The following is a 26500-nucleotide window of genomic DNA, read 5'->3' as shown; positions in this document are numbered from 1 at the left end:
TGGTTAAATATATAGCCAATGGCATAAAACAACATGCATAACATATAAAAACGAACATTTAATTTCATGGCCACACCAACGCAAAGTAAAACTGCAGTGCATCGGTGCGCAAACGGGATCATAATGAAAATATATTTAGATGTCATAAAACTGTAATGTAATGCAATGCATGATATCCCCATAATAGTTAATGGCACGCATGCTACACCACAACCATGGCACCAGGGTTGCTAAGGGTCTGTGACAGTGTTCCGTGCGATAACTAGGAATTAGCAGTCAATGCCATGCAAATGAGTCAAGTAATACTGAATTGCAAACGTCCAGCCGGTGTAAGGATGTACCACACGGTGTAGCGTTACAACACCGAGGAGTGGCCTGGAGGTAAACATGACATCAAGAGAGGGGCATGCCACCGTATCTGTAAGCACATTGGATCATTGCTAATCCGTGTTGGGTGTTGCTAAGCAAAGCCGCAGGATAGGGGTGTGAAAGTAGCCATAGCTTTGCTTAGCTGAGAGCACACAAGGTTACCAAAAGTTCATGTGAACGTGGATGAAAACGCGCATGAAACCCGGTAAACGGATGTGCGCAGGGCACACTACAGCTGAAACAGGAAAGATACGGGAAGACAATAAGGAAATGCTGCAGCATGGTAATTAGAGTACAAATGAGTAATTAACACCTAAAAACTTACAGTGGGCCATAGACAACAGCTAACAAGGTGGCTAGCAGCTAGTTGCAGAACAGGAAAGAGGAGGTGCCGTACAGCAAAGAATAGAGAACTGTCACAGCAGAACAAAGTAAACTTGCTGTAGATCAGCTACATAACACATTTCACAACACAGTCCTGGGTTGTGGAAGCACAAAACAAGAAAGGCGGCAGCTGGTTGCCTGCCTGACTGGGAGGTGAATCGGGTTGAAAATAGAAGTAAAGGGCAATAGATGAATCATGGCAGACAAGTGTAAGTCAACACCAAAGGCCCCACAATAGCAGTACCTGCTGTAAAACCAATAATTAAGATACCATGCAGCTGGAATAGCACAAACACACCCAATTACACCAGCATCAGCCATTGCACGATAGTATAAGGTGTGAAAGCCCCACACACACACTTGTGTATTCCCAAACACTCTGCACCATTGGTGTATACAGACGGGGAACTTTTAATTTGTATATGTTAGGGGCTGGCATAGCTTTGATTCACCAGCATGTGTTGGTGACTGACAGTGGTGTGGAGGATGATGCTGACAACCATCTCAGGCACTGGAGGAGGAGACGAGTGTTCAGACCCAGGGTAACCTATGAGGGGCTACATGATCTGGAGATAGTAGAGCGTTACAGGGTGGACAGGGACATCATACAGCAACTTGTTGAGCTGTGCCAGCCACGCCTCAGAGCCAGAAGTAACAGAGGGGAACCCATCCTAGTGGACACGAGGTAAGTGTAAGCTTGAGAATACTAGCCACAGGTACCTTCCAAAAGACAACTGGGGATATCATGGGCATCTCACAGGCATCAGCATCCAAGGTACTCCACCATTTCCTGGATGCCATGTTACCACATGCCAATGAGCACATACAATTCCCCCGAATGCAGGAGGAGTTGGCCAGCAATATGCGTCTCTTCCACCGTGTGGCGGACTACTCGGAGGTACTGGGTGCAATAAACTGCACGCACATACACATCAAGTCACCACCCAGTGAGCAGGGTAGGCACTACATAAACCACAAGGGATTCCCCTCCATCAACTGCCAGGTTGTGTGCAATGCCCAGGGCATTATCATGGATGTGTGTGCTGGCAGTCCTGGAAGCTATCACGACTCCCACATCTGGCATGCCTCACAGCTGTATCAGGTATTTGCCAGGGAGGACATCACATATGGCCACCTGGTGGGGTATGCTGGCTATGCACTGGAACCATGGATGATGACACCCATCAGAAATGCACACACAGCCATGCAAGAACGCCATAATGAGGTACATGCAGATACCAGAATCGTCATAGAGCAAGTGTTTGGGATGCTGAAATCACGGTTCCATTGCTTGGACATATCTGGTGGAGCCTTGCAGTACTCTCCAGGAATGTGTGTCCACATCTTCATAGTATGTGCCATGCTACACAATATTATCCTGCAGAAACAGCTGCAGCAGGGACAGAATGGTGAAGTACCTAATAGCCCACCACCAGTGCCAAGGGACTCACAGGCACAGGGGGGCTAAGACCATGAAAACCTTTGCTAGCCCCAGTAGGCAGATGGAGGCATGCCCAGTATGCCCATGCCTTGGCAAAGACAGAACGTATAGCACACACACTGACAGTGTAGGCACTCATGGACTGACACCCATCTCCACCTGCACACAGAGCAAACATGGATGCCACACACACACACGACCACCTGTAAATTGTCATGTATAGGTGGTCTATTGTGTGCATCCTACATAGGTAGCCCTCAACTATTGTACACACAACCACCATTGGCACAAGGTAAGTCAATACCTGAACAGTATATTAAGCTATCAGCATGTGTCCATACTGTATGTACAGGTTCATAGATGCATAGGTAGGTACATGCCCAACTGCTGAGGCCACTCATAAGCATAGGCAAAACGTGTCTGCTGTTGCCACCCCATCAATCAACTAACTGTCCCTCTGTGGAGCAGAGCCACTTGCAGGATCCCTGGGGTGCAGCTACAGTTCACCACCCACTCTGCAAGGATTCCCTGAAGTGTTAGTGAGGGGTTTTGTATAATGTAATCAGGGATGTGTTTCCAAATAATGGGGAGTATCCCTGACAGGAATCTTCACAGATGTGTACATATTACATAGTATACCTTAAACACAGCTTGCATATATAGGTAGTTCTCCACAGAATAATAAACATGTGGAACACACAACCACTGAAATTTGCGTTCATCACCCTTGCACTACCAGTGCTTGCTCTGAGAGGTAAGATATCACTGCCAGGATTAGAACACACAATCATGTACACATTCATCACAATAACATACCACTAAGCTACCTGAGATGTACCAATGGCAGTTGTGTATACTGACAGGATAAAACACAAAAGGTAGGACTGTGTTGAAATAGGACAAACCGGCATGTACACAATGAAAGATGTATGTTATATATATATATATATATGTATATATATATATATATATATATATATGTATATATATATATATATATATATATATATATATATATATATATATATATATATATATATATATATATAGAGAGAGAGAGAGAGAGAGAGATATGTCGATATATGGGGATATACATATATATGTAGATATATAGTTAGGTTAACAACATCTACATAACCATGGAGGTACATATAAATGGGATACCTACCACATACGTACTGCTTTACATACTGACACACATAATCCCGAGGCTTAAGGTCCGAAAGAACACAGTACCGAAACACCAGATGTGCGAGGTGTAATCTCACGATGTTAATGGACAGTTAGTCAGTTCTTCTGGTGTTGCGGTTTGGGTAGGTTACTGTGTATACATGTGTATCTTAGGGCTGTAGTGTGTGTAAGTGTGTGTTCTGTGTTGTTGGGAGACTGTAATGTGTGGTTGTGGGTTAGCTTTGTGCGTCTGTTTGCGTGACCTAGGATATAGAATTTTAAAGTAGGGGGTGGTGTGTGGGGCGCAGACACCTACATGGTGTGTGTAGGGGAGGCTTGGCCACCTGCTCATACATAGTGTAGGATGGTTTGTTTGGATGTGTAGGGTAGCAGTGTGTCTGTGTGTGCATGTGTGTGTTCTATGTTCGTGTTACTTTCGTGAGTTACTGTTGATGTCGGTAATGTGGGGTATGGGAGTATGTTCCTGGGACTGTGTGCGTCGGAACACTGTGGCTTTGGAATTCCGTAGGTCTCCTGTATACAGCGGTTGATGTGTTCACATATGTGTATAACACAGACCATAGCAATCACACATTCTGCCACTACCAACCTTTATGATCAAATGATATGGAGAGTATATGCCTATACACCATTACAAATATGTGCTATGGACATGAGCCAGTGATAGTGTTACCACCTGTTCCACTTTGCGAAGGACACTCCCTCTTTGGGCAGTTGTGTCCTGACAAAATATATTAAATGTGGCAAATGTCCTGGGATTGTAGGACATAATTATGTCCCATATGTACTGTAATAGTTGCATACAATAGTTACTTCTGTATCTAAAGTACCTACATGGTACAGGAAACAGGATAAGCTACTAAACTGCTACAAAAATAAGCTTATAATTAGGCAAGAAAGGAAAGTTCTATCCCTGGTACTGACTGTGGGTTTGTGTCGACCTGTAAAATCAGATGTGTGTCCCAAAAAGGACCCACTATGGACATATGAAAAGGTGGCAACCCCAGCCAAAAAGGGTCAGTCACCAACACAACTACGATGACTGCAAATTCCTATGACAGAAATACACAGCTATCATGTAGCAACACATTATTACATTCAAATGTATTACCGAAGGGATTCAAGGACTAACATCACCTGCTTGCTATACAGGAACCACATAACAGTGCCTTAATGAATCAGCCTGCAAATACCATTGTATTAGTCCACAAAAGGATAGGTGTTCCTACACACCTGCATTTGCTAAGCACACCCACCAACATCACCCCCACACCCAAAGATATTACAATACACACTGTAATAACATCACAAATCATTCACACACTGTACGACATCTGCAGAAGCCTTAACATACCTTCTCAGAGACACACTAACATGGCCCTAAGTGAAATAGCTGATGTTATACAATGGAACAGCTGCTGATGTAATAGGGTTTGTTTGCACTAATCCCGCTTCAGAGGGTTGTGCGTATAGCGGGATGTGTTAGCAATTAGTGAGTAACAGCACAGTATGCTACACTTGTACACCAAATCAAGGATGTCTGGTGAGCACACTGTACATCACATAACAGTTCATGCATAGCCATACATCCTTGAGCTGGACAAACATCCTTGCCAGACTTAAACATCTGCAGAAGTATCAGGTACAAACAAATCCTGCATAAGTAGCACTGTTCCAAAATATAACAGCTGTACTCACATGTAGAATTAAATTGTCTAGCCATTACACACAGTCCACGGGAGTCATGAAGCTAATATATCTCTGTGTGTCTCTATATAGCTGTTGAAATATAACACTATAACACATCTAGGCCGTCTCCCTCGAAAGTAAGGCAAATAGACAACACCCAAAAGGAGTACTCACATATATACCACTGTTGCCATGGTATCGGCTAATGGAGTAGCTGCACAGCTGATGTGCATCCAATTAACTACTTTGGAACAGCAATTGGTGGACAGGATACCACATGTTACCGATATGTAACTAGAAAAGGATGTGTTATCACACATTCAAACCATCCGTATATACCAGCGGAACATTACAAATAACATTGAAACACAAACTGAAAAGGATTGAAACAACTGTTAACAATATGTCGGGTTACTAATAAGGTATGTCGAACAGTCAGTATGTCTGTGTATGTAGTACTATTCTGTAGTATTTAAAGTGCACGCAATCCATATAGTGGAAACATTTATCTTGTAGTGATGTATTGTTGAGCATAGTCACGCATGTAGTATTTGTGTGTACTGCTGTAGGTCAGAAGACAAACACCGCATACTCCACAAGGGATGCTATATAAGGGCTTTGAACAGAAATACTCTTCACCAGCCGACGTCAGTGGCAGGGTTGGTCCAACAAGTATGTGCTATAACAGGGGATAGTATATGTTGATATATTGTAACTGTAGCCACATGTATGGGTGTAATACAGAGAATAAGATGTGGAAGGTTGGGCCACTGTGCAAGTATGTTTTGCATTGAGGGAGATTGTGCCAATAACTGTATAATGTACAATATTGTAGGCAGATATGTATTACAAGCTACATAGCATTACTGTAATGGTAAACAATAATTAGTTATGTCAATTGACATTTACAATACACAATAACAGGATAAATATGTCTTTTAGTGAGCCGACAGTTTATCAGCATGATAGCAAAGTAAAATGGAAGAGCTATTTATCTATCCATGCACATAAGACATGTAATATGTGCAAAGGTATCTGTAAGCCTAGCTAGCGTGTGTTGTCTTTCGCCACCCCCATAGGTTGGTTCCCTGTGCCTCTGAATGGCAGAGCCAATTGTGCCTCTGTCCTGCAGAGCCACTGCAGTGATCCCCGGGTACATGTCTGTCTCCCATCCACACGTCAAGGTTTCCCTTGAAGAGTGCTCATGAGGGGCCCTGCCTGATTTACACAGGAATCATGTTCCAAAGCATAGAGAGTGTCTGGGTCAGGAATCTATCTGTTCAGCACGTCCTACTCATCGTTGTGGTTAGGTGTATATCCCTAGAGCATGTGGCTCTCAAGGGCTTTTGTTTAGGTGGAGCATATCCAGCAATACAGGGTTGGACATGGGCCTTGTATATCAAGCAGAGATCACCTGTGAGTATGCGGTATGCAACTAAGTACAGCTGGAGTTTCATAGGTTGGGCTGCATAGGTCATCTGTTTGAGCTCAGTAATCCTCTTGGTGTGGTACTGATGTGGTCTTCCATGCTGTTGCAGTTGTCTTGTAAGGTATATCCCAAATGGGGTGTTGTATCCTTTAATGGGTCTGATATGACATGTGTAGAGTCACAATGGCCCCTCTGATCTGGATGCAAGCCCATTAGAGATTAGGGGGGCCATGTAGAAGGATATTCTAACCACCTTGTCATTATGGGTATCAAAGGAGAGATTGCTATATACTGGTGTTTCCGGATCCCATATTACCTTTTTGTATATAGGGGACTAGCACCTATGTGGTAGTCCATGGGTAATTATTTATATCCAAAGGAGATGACTATGCACTTTTAGGCATTTAGCTTGATGCCATGATATTAACACCAGGTATCCGTCTCAGTGCGACCCTTCCAGAGGGTGTCTGTAACAGCTGGGGAAACAATTATGTCCCCTAGTTTGGAGTCATCTGCAAACCTTTTCAGCCAAAGCCCTCTTGCGTAATGTACGTCAGAGAAGTATATACCGAACATGAGGGGTCCTAGGACTGAGCCCTGGGGGATGGCAGTTGTAATGGTATACAGTCAGACCTAGGGTATGCAACTCCTACTGTGTGTGTTCTGTCCGTGAGCCAATTTGCAAACCATCACATGACGTAGGGGTTAATGTTCAGGTGGATGGGTATGTTGATAATACCAGAAGGAGGAATGGTGTTGAAAGCCTATGAGAGATCTAGTTAGGCTGTGTGGACCTCATTACCCTCATCTAATGCCTTGTTAACTGTCTCTAAGAAGACCACCAGGTTTAGAAGGCATGGTCCCGCCTTAACAATACCAAACAGGGAGGGATCAAAGGTTGGGAGGTACCCAATGTCTTTGTGACAGTGATCCATGATGTGCACCATAGCCTTGCAGACCGGGCTAGTCAGGCCTATAGGGAAATAGGTCCTGTGGTCCGTTGTGTTGCCACTTTTGTGGAGTGGAATATGCCCGGTGTGGGGCTATTATTGAACATGGTGCGTAGGTGGGGAGACAGTACGATCCGAAGTTCATGTAAAACACATACTGGGATGTTTTCTGGTCCCATGGATGCTGTGATATTTCCTTCAGAGTGTGTAGCTTTGAGAAGGATCTGCCAGGATGTTGCCAATATCAATTGTTCTGTAATGTTCGTGCCTTTGTGCTGTAACTCAGAGCAGATCTGGTTGTTGACATCGAGGCTCTGTGGTTGCTGTTGGTATTAGTTGTGTTATACTTTTTGTAGCTAGCTTTTGAGGATCATATAAGGGATCTCACCTTCTTACTGAGGCTGACCAGAGATCTCCTCCACTCATGGTATTGTACTCTCATTTGCAACAGTGTCTTCCTCCCATAGTACAATATGTTTATGGCAGGGGATCACCAGATTGGTTTAGTTAATTATGAGTATAGCATCTTGGTTCTGTTTGGGATAGCACAAGCCATGCACTCCTGTAAATGCTTATAGAGTGCATTTGTGTAGGATTCAGCAGTTGTAACAGTACTGTCCATCTGCATGGGTGTCATGACGTCCACCACGTCTGCCTTAAGAAGCATGTAGTTGGCCTTGTAGACATATTATACTGCGGTTCGCTTAATGAGGGGTAGGTGCGGGATGTGAATATCAACGGTGTTCAGCACATGGTCTGATCAGACCAACAAGGAGTTGGCTTTACATGTGGAGCACCAGTCACTCATGTTGGTAATGACTAGGTCTAGGATATTGTTGCCCCTGGTGGGTGTGTGGATATGTTGAGTTAGGGAGTAGTTTTCACAGTTAATGGTGGGGTAGATACAGTGAGGCTTATGTGATGAATGTGGTGTTGTGCGACTGTGTACCTTCTCCACATGACAGTCAGGGTCAGGCTTGGTTGGAGAGACCTTTACTTCCAGTTTAGGTAGATGAGTGCATCTCTCACAGGTTGTAGTGGGGGTGGCAGATGGAGAGGCTTGTCTGTGTACATGAGGCAATGTGTACATTGCCTCAAGATGTCCAGATTCATCAGATAGACAGGTGAGAACACTGGCAGTTGACTCGTGGACATGGCTGAATATAGAACTACATTCACCTAGATAAGTGAGGGAAGTGAGTACATCAGCTGCATTACTCTACGCAAGTGAGAAACATATGTACATAACCTGTTCACCCTTACCTGTAGGTGATGTGGAAAATTGAGTGCTATAGTAATCATTAACTTACGGTACTGTTTACAAGTCCCGAACAAGTGCTTAGCATGAATAAGCAATCCAGATAGGGTCTTTGGTAATATAAAAACACGGCCCTCTCCAACCAACAGGTACACAAGCATATATCCATGTACACCACAGGGCCCCTGTACCCACAACTATGCAGGTACAAGCTGCACTCAGTCTGCATGGGACCTGCCCACATCACAGGTTGTATCATACACATATGGGAAAACAATATGCTCTCCACGTACACATCATGTAAAACATAGCTCCATGTCAGATTGTGTACACACTGAATGGTACACACCAACATGTATCACAACCCAACAAAGGGGGAGACACCACTGATAATGGGAAGTACTGCACTACTACCCTGCTGAGTCTGGTCTGGAAGGCCATGAACCTTGATCACTTAAGTGATGTCAGCAGTACAGATGTAGATGACAGTATGGTTGATGTCACACTGCATATCATAACCATGCCAGGTCATAGGACATAATCACCCATACTGTGTACCACCTACACTCGGTATACTAGATGTACATTCCTATGTCACAGGAGTGGTTAGCAACAGGACTGCTGGCAGAAACAACACTAAAGAACGTGTCTGAATAATATGTGATCATCACACCACTGGCAGCTACAGTATGTCAGGGTTAATGCATTCTATTCTCCCTCATTGTAGTCCATACCTCACAGACAAACAGAAGGCATCTGCCTATTGACATATGTGAATGACTATGACCTAGGAGCAATAGCTGACTCGCATTGTTACCCCTATGTTAATAACCCTGTACCCATTAACTACCACATAGGCAGCGGTCATCATAATGGACACTTGTGTGTGGGGGATGCAGCTGGGCAGTTGTCTTTCCTGTGATAGCTACATCACCACACCTGTCAGGGAATCATATGTGGCAACCCTAATAATAATAGGGTGCCATTCATGAATATAGAGATCATTGTCCAGCCATACAGACCACTCAAGTGACCCATATCAGATCACATATTTCCTTTAAGGGGTATTGGCCATGTGCAGATGGCCTACTCCAGCCTTCCCATTCCTCATCTCCACTATGTAGCATGAAGCATACCCTGAATAAGTCCATGTCCAACCCAGTGATGTCGGACATGCTACACGTACTCATCCTGATCTCGAACACATACTTCATGGACATCCACCTACCACATGCTGGAAAGATCCTTGTCCCATACACTTGACATAGTCCTGCCATACTATGCATTCCTGTCCATCAAAGCTGCACATCGCTCCTCTCTCAGATATGGTGTGATGACCGCATGGTAATGTATGGTATATGTATCATTAACCCTGTGGATCAGTAATGTGGCACTGCTTCACCTGGCCCCACAGACCCACCTGTCGGCTACTGCCAGGTAACCTTTCATCGTAGATGCATACATGGCCCATGGCATATAGTCCACTAGTTGACTTTGACTGTATATGCCATAGTTGAAATCCAACCCTGCAAATACCATCTGGCTAGCCAGTGTCCCATGTGTATCACATGTGCAACACAGGTGATACATGGCAGGATGTTGAATCACTGTACAGTGCCGTGTAGATGTATTTGGCAGAACACATACATGTAAAACCTTATGTGAGCATGTCTGCAGGGTCGCAGATCATGTCTGTTAAGGCAGTGTAAATCCTTATATGTGACATATACACTGCATCAAGGTCAACTGCATTAATGTGGACACATCCAGCCATGTGCTGATAGGTAGTTACACCAGTGCAGGCAAACAGACATGCCCACATCAAGACAGCAACCACATGGAGCATGAGCAATGTAATCAGGTGACACACACACACATATATGGTGATGATATCCACTCAACATTGAGTGTCACATGTGTGTGACACAAACATGTCAGTGTCATATAGGTTTGCAAATACAACTATTTTAACTGAAATAATGCGATGCACATGTATGTTCAGCTGTAGCTCTGTATGTCTCTGAGGTACTGTGACCTGTCTCCATCATTATGTCTTCCAGATATGCCGCGTGCAAGGCTTCCCCCTTTTACATGCTTGGAGGATGAGGACCTCATCCCATACCTACTCGATAATCACGACATCCTGTTCAGCCGTGTGCCACAGGATGCACAGCAGCGGGATTCCCTGTGGATGGAACTTCGCAGGAGCGTTAATGATGTGGGTGGCCACAACCGCACATACCAGCAGGTGCACAGACACTGTACAGATCTCATTAGATGGGCAAAACAGTGTGCGAATGCAATCGCCAGGGAACAAAGTGCAACAGGTTGTGGACCACCCATCCAGCCCCCACGCACATGTACAGTGGAGCTACTGGCCAACCTGGGGACACCTGCAGAACCACATCCACAAGCCTTAGCCAATATTGTGGAGGTGGGTGTCTCTCAACCACTGAGCCTGGAGTTGCCTGGTAAGTCAGTACTGCACCCATAACAACTATATTCCATGTAGCTGCATGTGTCACTGTACAATACGTAATGGAACATCATATGCAAGGCAAGTATACACACGTGCCGCATACTATAGCATGCTACTCTGTCTATGCACACATGTGCATACACTATAGTATAGTCTAATGTACTGGTGTATGTGTTATGCACATTGCTACCTGTAGCCTTTATACAGGGGTGGATTATGCTCATACTGCTGTGTTACTCCTATTTAGGTACCTCTGGCATTCCGAGGCAACAGCAGCCCATTGCAGGTGAGAGTGTTATTATTTATCAGGAACCGTAATGCACAAATCTATCTGCCATGTGGCCATTCACAGCATGTACACATAATGTATGGTCCTGTCACAATATACAGGTCGAACTTGCAATGCATCACAATGACTAGCCATGTGCCACATTTTCAAACTATGTGAATCATCTCACCGGCATGAATCCTCACAAACTTTATTGCCAGATGTGTTGACAGCTGTGCATACAATGGTGGAGGTGCTGTTCACTTTATAAACATATCACAGATCTGATCTACACATGTGCTGAATACAAACCGTACTACACAGTGGGCTGGAGTATGGCCAGCACACAGGTTTCACCTGTGTGGATCATAGCCCTACTATGAATATCACACAATGTGATGTGCTATCTTGACATGTCCATGACATCTATTTGCCTGGCTGCTACACTGCCTACCTAACCTGAAAACATATCCCACATACCACCCTTTATCTGCATAACCCTATTGTCAGTGGAGCATATATGTCATATGAGACAACACAGACATGTGAAATAGATACCCATCACTATAATTTGGACAACACATGTACACACATGGCCATGGAGGATGGCCAGAGACATGGAGCAACACACACAGTAGAACTGTTGTGCTTGTGCGTACACCCTGTCGAACAATGGCTACACATGGTTCAGCCATGGCCTTTGTATAATGGTCATAATGTAGATGTGGAACGCTCAACATCCTACAGGCCTGTACATATCTTGTGTAGGTGTAACATCAATCCACCACATAGAATGTGTTGAACATCTTGAGGGTGTTGCAACATGACAGCAGTTACCTGTACAGTATCCACATAAGGCCACAGATACAGTACATTCCCATTGCTGGTGATGGACATAAATGCCATACTAGCTCCTCATGTGTGTGGTACACAGATGTCATGTGGGACATGGTGTACTGACGTGTTTGCCATGTCTGCCCATAGTAGCCAGGCTGCAGCAATATGGTTGCAGATGTGCAGGGGTGTCATCTGTATACCCATCAGTGACCTGTGTCACAACTTCCACATCATGGTTTAGTGTGGATACACCTCAGTGATGTGGGTCATATTCCACAGTATATATGTATTGTATCTGAACACAGTCATGGCTATGAACCCTGTCGGTAACTCACACTTTATAGCACTAGAGACTCCTCATGATTCCCTGCAATGGCCATGCACATCAGCTAAATTTGCAGTATATCTGTAGGGTGGACAGACAACACTGAATTGGTACACCATTGCCCCACTGTATATTTGACAGGACACCATTGTGTTAAACATGTATGCATGTCATTGCACACGTCAGCAGATCACATGTCATACTACATGTGATTATCAAGGTCATATGCCACACATCAGGCAGGTGTACTGTTAACCTGTGCTGGTCCACATGATGTAACACAAGGATGTATGCTAACCACTGCTATGATTGTGTAATCTGCATGCCGTCTGCTATCACACATGCATGCTGTTGTGTGCAAGCTAGGGATGTATGATAACTACCATTATTATTGTCTGCACTGCATGCTGTCTGCTGTATCACATGCATGTTTCATGCCTTCTGTCATATCACATGCATGTGTGTGTGTGTCTATTGTATAGATTGTTATGTACAGTTCTTGCCTGCCCTCACAGGTGAAGTAGGTGCATTGCCCTCCTGCAGTACACCAGATGTTAGTGTCCCCACATACTCTAGCAGTGATGATAAATGTATGATTGGGTCACAGGCAGAGTTGTCAGGGGCTGAAACTGTGCCATTGGTATTCCAACAATATCCACCTCATCCCTGCACACAGATCCCATACCTGCACATACCCCATCACCAGTGACCATAGAGGATGGACAGTTGGCATGTGGTAGCTTGGACCAGGAAAGTGTGGAGGCTATGGAGGTGTGCCTGCACCCCATGGTGTCAGCCAAACTACTGGTGGTGCGCCACACAGGCACATGGCCAGTGCTGCTCGTAGGAGGACCTCTGGCCAACATGCTCCTGCACGACAGAGCACAGCAGCTAGTATAACCAGACGCATGTTTTAGGCTGTAATGGAGGCACAGGCACATGCTGAATGGTACAACAGAGAAGATCAGAGGCTACAGTGGGCTGCTGTCCATTCTTTAAACAACAGCATCCAGACAATGGTAAATGCTCAACAGCAGATTGCTGATGCTTTGGATAGACGGTTGGGTGACATGGTTGGAGTCCTTGACCGTGGCATGACAATCTGTGAGCATGAGCTGTCTGTGTTGGAACATCTGGTAGGAGTGAGGCATCGGGCACTTGGAAGTAGGCCTGCTACATCACCTGTGTCAGGTCTGTGTGTACGAGCTAGCTCACATGCCCGCTCTCATAGTGGCGGTAGCAGCAGCAGTGCATCTGGCGCTGTGCTGTCCATACCACAACACAGCAGTCCACATGCACGTGGCCTGGGACGGTCCCAACAGGGACATGGTTCCAGTGGACTAGTGACATCAGACAGTACCCAATCTGCACTTCTGTCTGGTAGTGCCCGTGCAACCCCTGGCAGGCACAGGTCACATGTCCATGGCCAGTCACCATGAACTGTAATACCTCACTTGTACAGTCTGCAGCTGTCAATAATACCCCTGTGTAGGCCAGACACATGGGATAACTGTGCAGACATACATGCACACACTAGACACACATGTAGGGCACAGTAACAAACACATGCATAACATCCACACATGCCCAATTAGATCAAAGGCGCAAACCCACACACATGATGTCATCCAATGGTGCAGCCTAGGCCTCTGGCAAACATTAACACCCTGTGCATATGATGATGCCTGTGCCGCATCCCTGACATCCACACCATCGGTGCAGGGACATGCTCATATGGTCTGATGAACAGGGTGAACAGACTAGGATGATGTGTAGTTTGCAAATGTTGAGGACTGTTGTCAGTCAGCAGATATACCATGTAGTACAGGTGTACAATACTGTTAACAGTATGTGTCTTGTGTAACAACAGTAAATGCATGTTGGTCATGTTGTTCTGCTGTCCTTCTTCAGGTCTAATTGCACATGCCAGTGGATGTCACTGTTTGCAGTTAAGTGTCCCATATGTCAATGTGGACTACTCACAGGTATGTATGAATATACCAGCATGCACCATGTAGCTGCCACATACCAGTGAGAATGTCCCATGTTACAAACACGTCTACCATTCCAAGAGCATGATAGCTGTGCATTAAGCTACTGTGGCCACAGATGTGACATCCATAAAGGGTGACATCACAGGTGCAGTTACATGGAGTGGTGAGGTAAGAGAGTGGTCTAGCTGATTACAAGGGTAGAGGCCAGTGGGAAGTGTGATGCCTCAATGGGAATCAGTAATACACATTCCCATGACAGGATGCCAACACACAACTGCACACACACACTCAGGTATTGACACACATGCATTCAGTGACACTGTAACACACACACACACACACACACACACACACACACACACACACACACACACACACACACACACACACTCACGGCTTCACCGATACAGTAACACACACTCGCACACAGTTGCTATTGGTGGGATGAGGACCCCTGCCTATGTGCAAATCATCATTACAGTACTGTGCACTTACATGACACGCCACAGAGAATACACATGTACAGGTAGTCAGTATGGCCTAAGATCAGGGACATCAACACGGATAGTTGAATGCATCGCCTGGATGGTGGGAGGGGTCCTATCAGTTCGGTATGGTAACATACATCCTCACCCCAGGGACCTGTCAGCCTTGCATACACACACTGTGGCATTCAGTAATTAATACACCTATGTCATGCACATACAGATACCTCACATGTGTCAGATACACACCCCTGCCTATGTCCTGCTTTATACATTGCAGTCTGTACAGAAGTGTACGCTAGTGTACAGGAGAGTGAGTAACAATTGAGATGTATTCCCACAATATGTGACAAATATGGACACACACGCAACCACACATGCCAGTACTGTGAATCTCAGACCTGCCTAGCTCATGTTATGTATGTCAGATGTACAGCAGTATTGTACACATTACAAACTGTAGTGATGCTTCCTGTACCAACAGTGCTAATATATGCACTAGGGACGTCATATCTATTAACAGGTGTCAAGTGATTTACCTTCGCTATCACCCTGACCACTGTCTAAGTTGTGTGTTATGTCCTTCAATTAACAAAACCATTTCTTACCAGTTACACAGGGTATTGTTGGGCCGCTTGTGACACACCTGTGAGCTGTCCACAGTAAACATCCATCTGCAAAGATGCCCTGCCACTTTGTTATTTCAACACATCTGTCCATACCTGTGGTACATCTTTCTGCACTGTCATCATATCACCATATACAGTTGGCAATGTTGAGGCTGCATTGCAGCTGCATGATGTACTAGGACACACGCCACCTGCATACATCAGCAACTGCACATGCATGTTATCTGAATGCACAACATTATATGTACAAGTGTGTAGATCCTAAAATCCTGACATTTGGTCATGTTTGTAAGCATTGCAATTGGCGGATATGTGTAATAACATACATGACACATGGACTGTTGTATGATATGATGGGTGACCAGTACAGAGGGGATGTTACCTCTGTCAACATTGATATCACACCTTATGTACTGTTAGCATTCAGCAGCCATGGACCTGCATTCCATGTGCATGTGGGTAATGGCTGTAGCCACCTGTTTGCACAAAGGACTACAACAGCTATGCTATTTACAGGTATGTTGTGTGTGTGGCATGTACATACCCAGGGCAGGTACATGTATGTCATATCCATACATGAGGGTGTGTACTGGTGTACAGCAACAGATATCTGCTAATGGTGGACAGTACTGAGGGCCCTTGGTATGTGTACAGCTGACCTGGTCACAGACAGTGGTATCATTGCATTGCATAACACATGATGCAACTGTGTCAGTACATGTGTACTGTCTACAGTTGATGTAGAGCTTAGTACAGTACACAAGTCAAGGGTCATATGGTGGCATATTCGTCTGTCATACAACATGTGTGGTTGTGTGGTGGTGGTCTGAGGGCATGGTGGTGTCTGCAGTTTACATCCTAGAATGCAGCATGTGACACTGTGTCCTGCACATGGCTCATCTGTGATGCCTTTCATGGGGGGACCGGTCAGTACATGTGAGTGGCCTTTATGTATGTGGGTACACCTCCTGGAGCAGTCCGTACCTGTGTTATGGCCCACATGTCTGGTTCTGAGGTATATGGTGGTAGTGCTAGGTTCTGAGGTATATGGTGGTAGTGCTATTGTGCACTACAGAGACATCAGCCAGCTGTTCCTCACTGCACAGATGTCAGTACTCCCCATTGTTGAATCTACAGTGGCCAGCTGTGAATATGGATGCTACACATCTAGCACTGGTTGGCATAAGAAAACAATGCAGTACTCCTGCAGATGTATGGGAGTAAACCTGTGTTTAGGACATTTGCCTTGGAATGGCACTGTGTGGGCGGATGCGACTTGGGTAATATCCACACTCCCTTGTATCATGGATGCATGTGATATGTGACAAAGACCTGCCTACTGTCAGCCATGTCATCCCAGAATGACAGCTGATTTGTTAAAGACCGGTGTCAAATATATGTAGAGCAGTGTTCCCACTAACAATGACAACTACCAACACCAGAGCCCATTACAATGTGTTATTTATGTCTACCTGTAATAGCATGGCCACTGTGGTCCTCCGTGTTTAGCATCAGAGTTCATCCCAGTCAGCCCTGTGCTACTAGGAGTATGAGCATGCCCAGTATATCTTTGTGTAGATGGACACATAGTAGTGCATTCCGACCAGCCCTGTGCTACTAAGTGTGTGAGCATGCTCCCTGTGCTACTAAGTGAATGAACATGCCCAGTATATCCTTGTGTAGATGGACACAGTGCATTCTGAACAGCCCTGTGCTACTGTGTGAGCATGCCCAGTGACACCTTGTGTTGGTTATGTGCCTCTGTGTATGGGCATGGCCATTGTAACCCTGTATAGTGGTAGTAGTCATCCATTCCACAGATGGGCATACTCCAGGTCAGGATGGATTCATACTTTAAACACACAGGTTCACAGGTATGTACATCTTAACTGCCAGCATTCCTGTTGATATCCGCATTCCCTGATGATCATAATGATAGCCTTGACATGTGTAGTCTGTGTGGCGCAATTCGTATATACGTAGTATTGTAATAGTAATCTGTAAATAGGCAGGTGTTCCGTACCCAGCACTGGCGTGTGTGTGTATGTCTGTCCCCATTTGCCAGTGGACTCTAAATTGCTTTTAGACTGGCCACACTCCATACATTTCTTATACCCACTGTTACCAAGGCCGATGATGTCACCCATCTACAAATACACCTCTGGGAGGGCTGTGTCCCAGTAATCTTGGTAGCGCGTTCTGTAACTGCGTAATGCTGTAGTGTGTGTGTGTGTGTGTGTGTGTGTGTGTGTGTGTGTGTGTGTGTGTGTCTACCTGCATGAGACAAGTACAGTGCTTTGTAGTATTTGCTGTATGGTGTGCCCTAAATGCATGTTGCTGCAGTGTGATACGGTAGGGGTCTGTATACAGGACATGGCAAGTGTGTGTTTGTCTGTCAGATCCTGTGTAGAGGTGGCCGTGATTGTCTTACCACTGGACATGTTTGGGAGTGGGTTTTCTAGTTTTCCTATATAGTATCCATCTTATGACACATTGGCCACCTCACGATGAGTACAGCTGTCAGTCAGCCATGGCACTGAGTTGGCAAGCCATACCCATACATCTGGCAAAAGGGCTGGTGAACTAAGTATGCAGCCCTACTAGTACCCGGTATATTTCCCACGCCTATGTGCCATGCACATACAACCTTGCCTAGGATATCCCACTATATTGCTAGTAACATGCACATTGAGGACAGGTAGTAGGCATGGTGTGACCGCAGTGGCCTGCAGAGGACATGGCACCCTGTACAGCATTAAAATTGGCACATTTATGCGGACATTGTGCCTTCACTATGTTCCACACTGAATGGCTGCAACATATGTGGTGCCATCATATGTGATCCACTAAGGCCAGACAATGCTGTACACATGTGCCCTGTATGGACCCATGCTACTGACACCACAGAATACCTGTCCATTCCATACATGCAGGTGCAGGGCCAACCTGATCACTGTAAGCAGGTTTCGCCACACCAGGCCAGTATTGGCATATCGGGGTACAACAGGCTGTGTACACTACATGTGTCTGCCAAACCAGGTACACCTGTACATGTCACTGTACAGTATTGTGGGACATGCACATCCCAGGCAATGTCCATGTGAAGGACTATTAAACACAGACATGGCATGCATTGCAAAGCTATGACCCTACACATTGGTAACCAGGATGTCAGGCCAGATATTGCAGTACACATCTGTGTGGGACATTGCAGACACTACACCCCTGCACTGCACACCATTGTCAGGTGATGCAATGTAAAGGATTATCCCTCACCCAACCTTGTACAGCCATCTTGCACAGCCAAACATTACACACCCATGGAGCAATGCATACCTGCATGACAGTACTGGCACCCTGTGACTGCATGTGGGTTGTGATGCTCCCAACCACAGTCATTTCCAGTATAATCCTCATTGGCATACCAACAGTTGTCAAGCACTTTCACATGGCCTAGCCCATTGAACCTCCAGATATCCCCATTGGTGCATGTGGTCCTGTGTATTACTGTGGCGTGGCAAACTAAGTAGTTACATTGTGTATTTGCCGACCTGGCAAAGGTGTCAATGCATGTCCATTAGAGTGTGGTTGTGGTGACAATGCCATCCGTTCATGTGGACTGACATGTGTGCCACACCTAATGTATGTCTACTATATCTGTTGCAGATGGCACTCACTCACCTACACATATGTTCTTATAGCGCTGCAACATGGCACCTCTGTGGCACATGTAGTAACGTCATGCACATGTAATAGTAATGAGTAGTCAGGAGTTTGACCCTGTACTATTCAGCATGTGGCAGATTATGGTGAAGTCTACAAGCCCTTCCCTGGTGTACATTGCCTGTCCCGCACACACACTCTCTGGTGGATGTGAAGGTGTACACCTGCACAGCAGCAGCATATGTATTGTAACAGATGGAAATGGTTAGGTGATGGCCTCTGCACCTATTGCAGTCCTCCTCTAGCTGATAGCATGTGGTACAGCTGTGAGGGTGCTCCCATAGCCATCCGCATGATAAACACAGTACACTATCTAGGGAAAGATGTTATTATCTGGCCATGACAGTTGCTGTGAGTGGTAACTGGATGTGGTGTTTTGACACAGCATCGCAGATGATATCTGGATGTACCTCAATCATTTTCAACAGTGGGGAATAGCCTAGTGACAGGAGGGTGATGTGCCACACAACTAGAGCATGTAAGTGTAGCTATGCTGCATTGAGACTACTGCCTGTTTAACATGTGTGTGGTAATGGCTATTTTGCATGTTAAAATACAGACATGACAGTACTCTGTTAATGAAGGAACCCCATCTGTAGGGCCATCTGTGAACAGGTCAGTGTGTACAACCATTTGTTTCCTGTGTTACCCACTGAACACACTACTGTGCACAGCAGAAGCATGGTGTGGGGATTGCAGACAGTACATGATGATAGAGATGTGTTACTGCCATTGCATCTCTGTCTGGACATGTGTCACATGAGACAGTAGTATGACTGACACTGTGTGGGATTCCCAGTGACAAGCCAATGATGGGCAACTGTTCATACCTGCGGTCACATGTCTACTACACATTGTATAGGTGACATGCGGTATATATGCATGTGTTGTGCTCCCTCTGCAAATGTATACAATCTGTTTGTTTGCTGGTGATATCTATGCATACTGTCATAGGTAATCCTGTATGCTGTTGTCTATCAGTAAGCCATATGTGGGTTTAAAACACAACACCATAGGCCGAATGGGTTGGTAGGTCCCGGCAGATCCTCCTGTCCCTCTTCAGCTGACCATGGCACCGGGCACTAACACATCTGGTGCTCAGCCATTAACATCAACCTTTGCTGGCTATGCACCACCTTCTGGTGGCTCACCACTGAGGATGGAGCATGTCACCCTTGGGAGCAGGACCAGACAGGGACATATCCCCTGTTGTGTGGTCCCGGACATGTTTCGTAGGTGGCTCCCTAAGGGGTTACAAAGCCAGATATGCCAGTTCAAGGGCGGAGTGTCACATTTACAAGGTGAGGCTGCCTGTCCTGGAAACCCCACAGCACTGCCTCCTTTGCAGCTGTGTAGGTGCAGTGGCAGTTTCCCATGGCTGGAGATCTCCGTCCCACTGATCCCATGGGCTTTTGAATGCTGAAGACCCATCCCCATCCAGGGTGTACCCCCCCAACATGTGTCATATACCAACCCTGTATACTGTCATTTCTGTGCTCCTACCAATCCTCCACGGCCATACCAAAACTCCTTCATTAGCATCTGACCCTCTCCTACGGACACATAAAGCCATTCAGCTCCTAGGACACCATCTGCCCTATACATAGCTGTCCATTACACACACGTGCCCACTGGACACATGAAACCCTTGTAATATGCATCATAACATACTACTGTTATCCTCACCACTGTCCCTCAGGTGCACGATCCTGGTATGCACATCACTCCTATATAGTTCAGGTACACGTGAGGAGGATGACCCCATTGTACACAAAACACTACCGGTCCCTCTATGGTTGCCCTATTTACCTTTATCATGATGATGATGTTTTGCACATTGCAGGAGTACTGTTCACACATAATGATTGGACAGATACTGTTGTGTTAATGTACATTACATGCACAGATTAAAGTATATGGCCAATTTACAACTATTGTCTGTCTGAGGGAGTGTTGTGATCACATAGAGCAACACCACTACATAATACAGGCGTCACTGGTGTTTCCCATTTCATTTGTTTGTGATGCTTTGTTGCCACATGGCATGTCCCTGATACATCTCTATATATGTATGTACCTATATGCTGGACATAAATACTCACATGTACTTCTATATGATGGGATGCATTCCTATACTGTTGAATGACCGCGCTGTATGATATCCTCTGGTTACAGCCTCTTACGCTCGATTAGCCGCTACATTGCTTAATCAATGCAATACTCGCATACTGGTAGCCAAACACGCTTACACCCACTCGTTCCCACACTTGCTAATGCACCGGCATTGGTGCTTGCATCTGTCACTAACACCCCTGGGTGTGAGCGAGGACCACAATATTACCTTGTGATGCCTATTACATTGTGCTACATGACTCCAGTATCGTGACTGGCCACACATTAGGTGAAGGCATCGCATTCGGCTGTACGGAATCTGCGCCCTGTCAAGTGACACAATCATATTTGTGTGTACCTCATACAATGTGCTCCCACCTTGTGATGCCTATTACATCGGAATACATGAATACAGTATCGGAAACGGCTGCCTATTAGGCGATGGCATGGCGTTCGTCTGTACGGAATCAGCAGCCTGTCCGGAGATTCATTCATATTCGTGTGTTCCTCTTAGGCATACCTTGTGATACATATCACATCGGACTACATGACTACAGTCATAGCCGGCCTTAGGCATAGGCCAACTAAACGGCTGCCTATGGCACCGCTTTTGTGAGTGCACTTTACCAGTATTTATTTGGTGTAGGTAGACCAGGATGGGGGCACTGGGTGGTGTGGTGGGGGGTGCCATTGTGCCCTCTGCCTACGGCACCAGTTGACCTAAGGCCACCCCTGACTACAGTATCGGGAATGGCTATTAGGCGACTGCATGGCGTTCGAATGCACGGAATCAGCGACCTGTCCGATGAATCATTCATAATTGTGTGTTCCTCTTACAATCTGCTCCCACCTTGTAATGCCTATCACATCGGACTACATGACTACAGTATCAGGAATGGCTGCCCATTAGGCGACGGCATGGTGTCTGACTGTATGGAATTAGCGGCCTGTCCAGTGAATTAATCATATTTGTATGTTCTGCATACACTCTGCTCCCATCTGGCTGATACATGGGAACTGAGACCCTGCATTACAAATGAGTAGTTGGGTTGTGGTAGCCACATCTGTCGGACGGGTCATGCTACCGCATACCTGTTATAGGTTTGCCACCTTCTCAATTGGCCAAGGTAGGACTTTAGGGTAACCACCTGTCCCACTTTGCGAGGGACAGTGCGAAAATAATCAAGACATAGCACATGTCCAGATTACAGGACATTATTATATTCTACGTTTCATTGATGATTGCATACCACAGTTATTTTATATATGACACTTCTACATGTTATGTGAAGTAGCATAAACAATTCAAATGCAACTAGATTAAGCTTTTATTTGTGCAAATAAGTGTAATCCTGTACTATGCATGGCTGTAGGTATGTTTAGTCCTGGAATGTCTGACAATTCTACAGAATATGTCCCACTCTGGCCATTTGGAAAGGTGGCAACCCCATAGGACCTGTATGTACAGACGTCAGACTTTGCAGGGCAACACACCCACAGCCAGTAGAAAGGGGTGTACTTCACTGTTTCGCCTAATTAAAAGGATACTCTTGTAGCATTATAGTTGCTTATACTGTTACCTATAACATTTAGATGTTTCAGAGGAACATAATTGTTTTATGCTACTACTACAGACAATATAGGTAGTCTTTGCCTTAAATCATAGGACATTTTCCGTAATTACAGTTATTATGCAGGACACAACTGCCCACAGGGGAGTGTCCCTCGCAAAGGTGGACAGGTGGTAACCCCATACCTTTTATTCTATAAATCTTCTAAGGTAGTCAGCGGAACACGCACTTTCTCTCACTATCAGACCTCTCATACAAATGGGTAAGAATAAACACTGAATCAGGGACACTGCATAATGACCTCAGGGACACATTTAGAAGGTTGGTGCTATTAAACTGACACATTGATGGACACAGAGCACATATGCATTCATACAGATTTTCTGAGGTGCATGCAGTTTATGACTCTTACATGTTGTCATTATTCATTACATGCATTCTTCCACCTTTCCTCCTAATATCACTAGTTCTAGGATGGTTTAGTTGAGACTGTGTTAGGATTCTGATTTGTAATCACGGACATTCCTGGTAATCGGGGACAGTTCAATGATATGGCCCCTATGTATTCCCCCAATGGTTTACAAACTGTCCAGTAGATGTGCTCTTATAGTCTGGGAGGTATTGTCGTCTGCTATACACACATCAGAATATTACTTACACCCACAGGGTGGTCCTAATATGTGTCTGCCAGCCAACACATGCATGCCTAGCCCCATAATCGCGTACCCAAAGTTCTCCCACCTGCCACTACTCTACAGCACTCTTCCTTACTGTGGGCGCAGGTGGACACAAGTGGGATATGAACACACCCCTACACACTGCCCACTCTCCCTGTGTCGGGACACATGTCATATGTTGTGTCAACCCATGTGTTATCAGGCTTGCACAACCTACTGTTCCGTGTACAGCTACATCCTGGTCGTAATTGTGTTGCCCATTAACTGGAAGTCCCAAATTTTTGGTGTCCCGCAAGGGACGTCGCTGTCCATGTTTAAAGTGTAGACCTCATAGATCTCTCCCACTGGTAGTTTCCTGCCGGTGGTCTGGGAACCAGTGCTATATTTAGCTTTATTGCATGTCTGTATGTCTCACCGGCCTAGCTGGGGGGTGGTGGTAAGTAGACGTTTGTTGACCCGTAACTGCTTCAGCATAACCTAGGTATATACATGTGTATCTCACTGTAACATATACATAGATATATATATATATATATATATATATATGTATATAGATATATATATATATATATATATATATATATATATATATATATCTATATATATATATATATATATATATATATATATATATATATATATATATATATATATATATATATATATATATATATATATAGATATATATATATATGTTGTTGTTGTGTCTTTCGGCTTATCCCGGTTAGGGGTCACCACAGTGGAACTCCGGTCTGCTAATGTTTGGTAGTGGATTTTTACGTGCTGAGTTACCAGCCCTGATGCACAACTTTCAACGAAGGCACGCCCATTCATGCATGCCTCCACACAGAAGACGCTCTAGCTGAGAATCGATCGTGACAACGTCTTGCTGTGAGGCAACAACGCTACCGCAGCACCACTACCTCATGATCTATATATGATTATATATATGTACATCAGTGTGTCAATACATTCCCTGCTCATATGCACTTACACATGCATAATGATGTTTATAAGCTTCAACAGCATACTAGTGCCTTATTCATTATAACACCGACACACTCCAGTCATCTTGTAATCGGTATGTTGCACGTTACACAGCAGATAGATGTCGCTATATGTTCATGTACAGATTTCCGAAGGTAATTGCAATGTGATAGTGTGATTCATCTCATCCCTCTTCTGCACAGACTATTATTCCATGTACTGTCGATGTTTGTATGGGCACATTCCTATTATTTATGTCAACAAATGGAATGCATGTGTTACAGAATTTGTACGTCAATATATAGTTTCATAGTTTCATAGTTTCATAGTTTGGTACTAGGCTATCTGCCCTGGGGCATTTATAAGCCTAGCCATAGTGATGTGGCTTTAGCCACCCCATGTAATGGTACAAAAGTGTACAGAATAGATTTAGAATACTGTGCCTCTGTCTAGTAATGACACAGTGAAGACCCCCTTACATAATAGAATTAGTTTACTGTGCCTCTGTCTAGTAGTGACACAGAGATGACCCCTGGGGTAAACCTACGATCTCCCACCACTCGTCAAGATTTCTCTTGAAGAGAGTCAGTGAGGGGCTCTGCCTAACATGAAATGGGATTCTGTTCCAGAGTATGAGAAGCCTCTGAGTTATGAATCTGTCCCTCCAGCATGTCCTATTCATATTTGTGCTGAGGTTTAAATCTTTAGCTCTCGTGGTTCTGATGGATTTGGATTTTTTGAGGTGGAGCATGTTCATCAATTCCTGATTGGACATAGCCTTGTACGTCAGGCACAGATCACCTCTGAGCAGGCGGTATGCTACTGAATAGAGCTGGGGTTTCTTTAGTCTGGCAGCATATGACATATGTTGGAGACCCTTGATCCTCTTGGTGAGGTACTTTTGGGGTCTCTCTAGCTGTTGCAAGTGCCGGGTGAGGTACATAACAAATGTGGCATTGTACTCAATCATGGGCCTGATAAGGGAGGAGTATAGGGGTACAATGACCTCTTTTGATCTGGATGTGAATCCCTTCATGATAAGGTGGGCAAGGTAGAAAGTCTTTCTAACCACTTTGGCAACGTGGGTGTCAAATGAGAGGTCACTATCGACTTGGGTCCCCAGGTCTCTGATTACTTTTTCCGTACTCAGTGGGTTACTGTCTATGTGATAATTTGTGAGTACTTTGTTTTTCCCAAAGGGGATGACTATACATTTTTTGGCATTTAGTTTAAGGCCATGACTCCGGCACCAGTTGTCCGTTTCAGTGAGGCCTTTCTGTAGGATGTATGTGTCATCTGGTTTATCGACTATGGCGCCTAGTTTGCAGTCATCTGCGAACTTTGTCAGCCACAACCCTCCCATGTTTGCTTTCACATCTGAGAAATAAATGCCGAACAAGAGGGGTCCCAGGACAGAGCCCTGTGGGACACCACTTGTGACTGGCTTTGAGTCTGACATGGCTCCAGCGATTTTGACTTTATGGGTTCTATCCTTTAGCCACTTTGCCACCCATCTTGTGACATATGAATTTACATTTAAGCTGTTGAGCTTGTCTATGATGCCAGAGTGGGGTATTGCATCAAAAGCTTTAGCCAAGTCCAGGTAGGCTGTATGGACTGCTTTGCCCTCGTCAATGGCTCTAGTGACTGTTTCGAAAAAGTCAACCAGGTTCAAAAGGCAGGATCTGCCCTTTTAGAAACC

This window comes from Protopterus annectens, chromosome 3.part1 (assembly GCF_019279795.1).
Source record: "Protopterus annectens isolate FY-2018-M chromosome 3.part1, PAN1.0, whole genome shotgun sequence".
Taxonomy (NCBI): Eukaryota; Metazoa; Chordata; order Ceratodontiformes; family Protopteridae; genus Protopterus; species Protopterus annectens.
The sequence above is the reverse complement of the archived record's forward strand: the minus strand, read 5'-3'. Positions refer to the sequence as shown.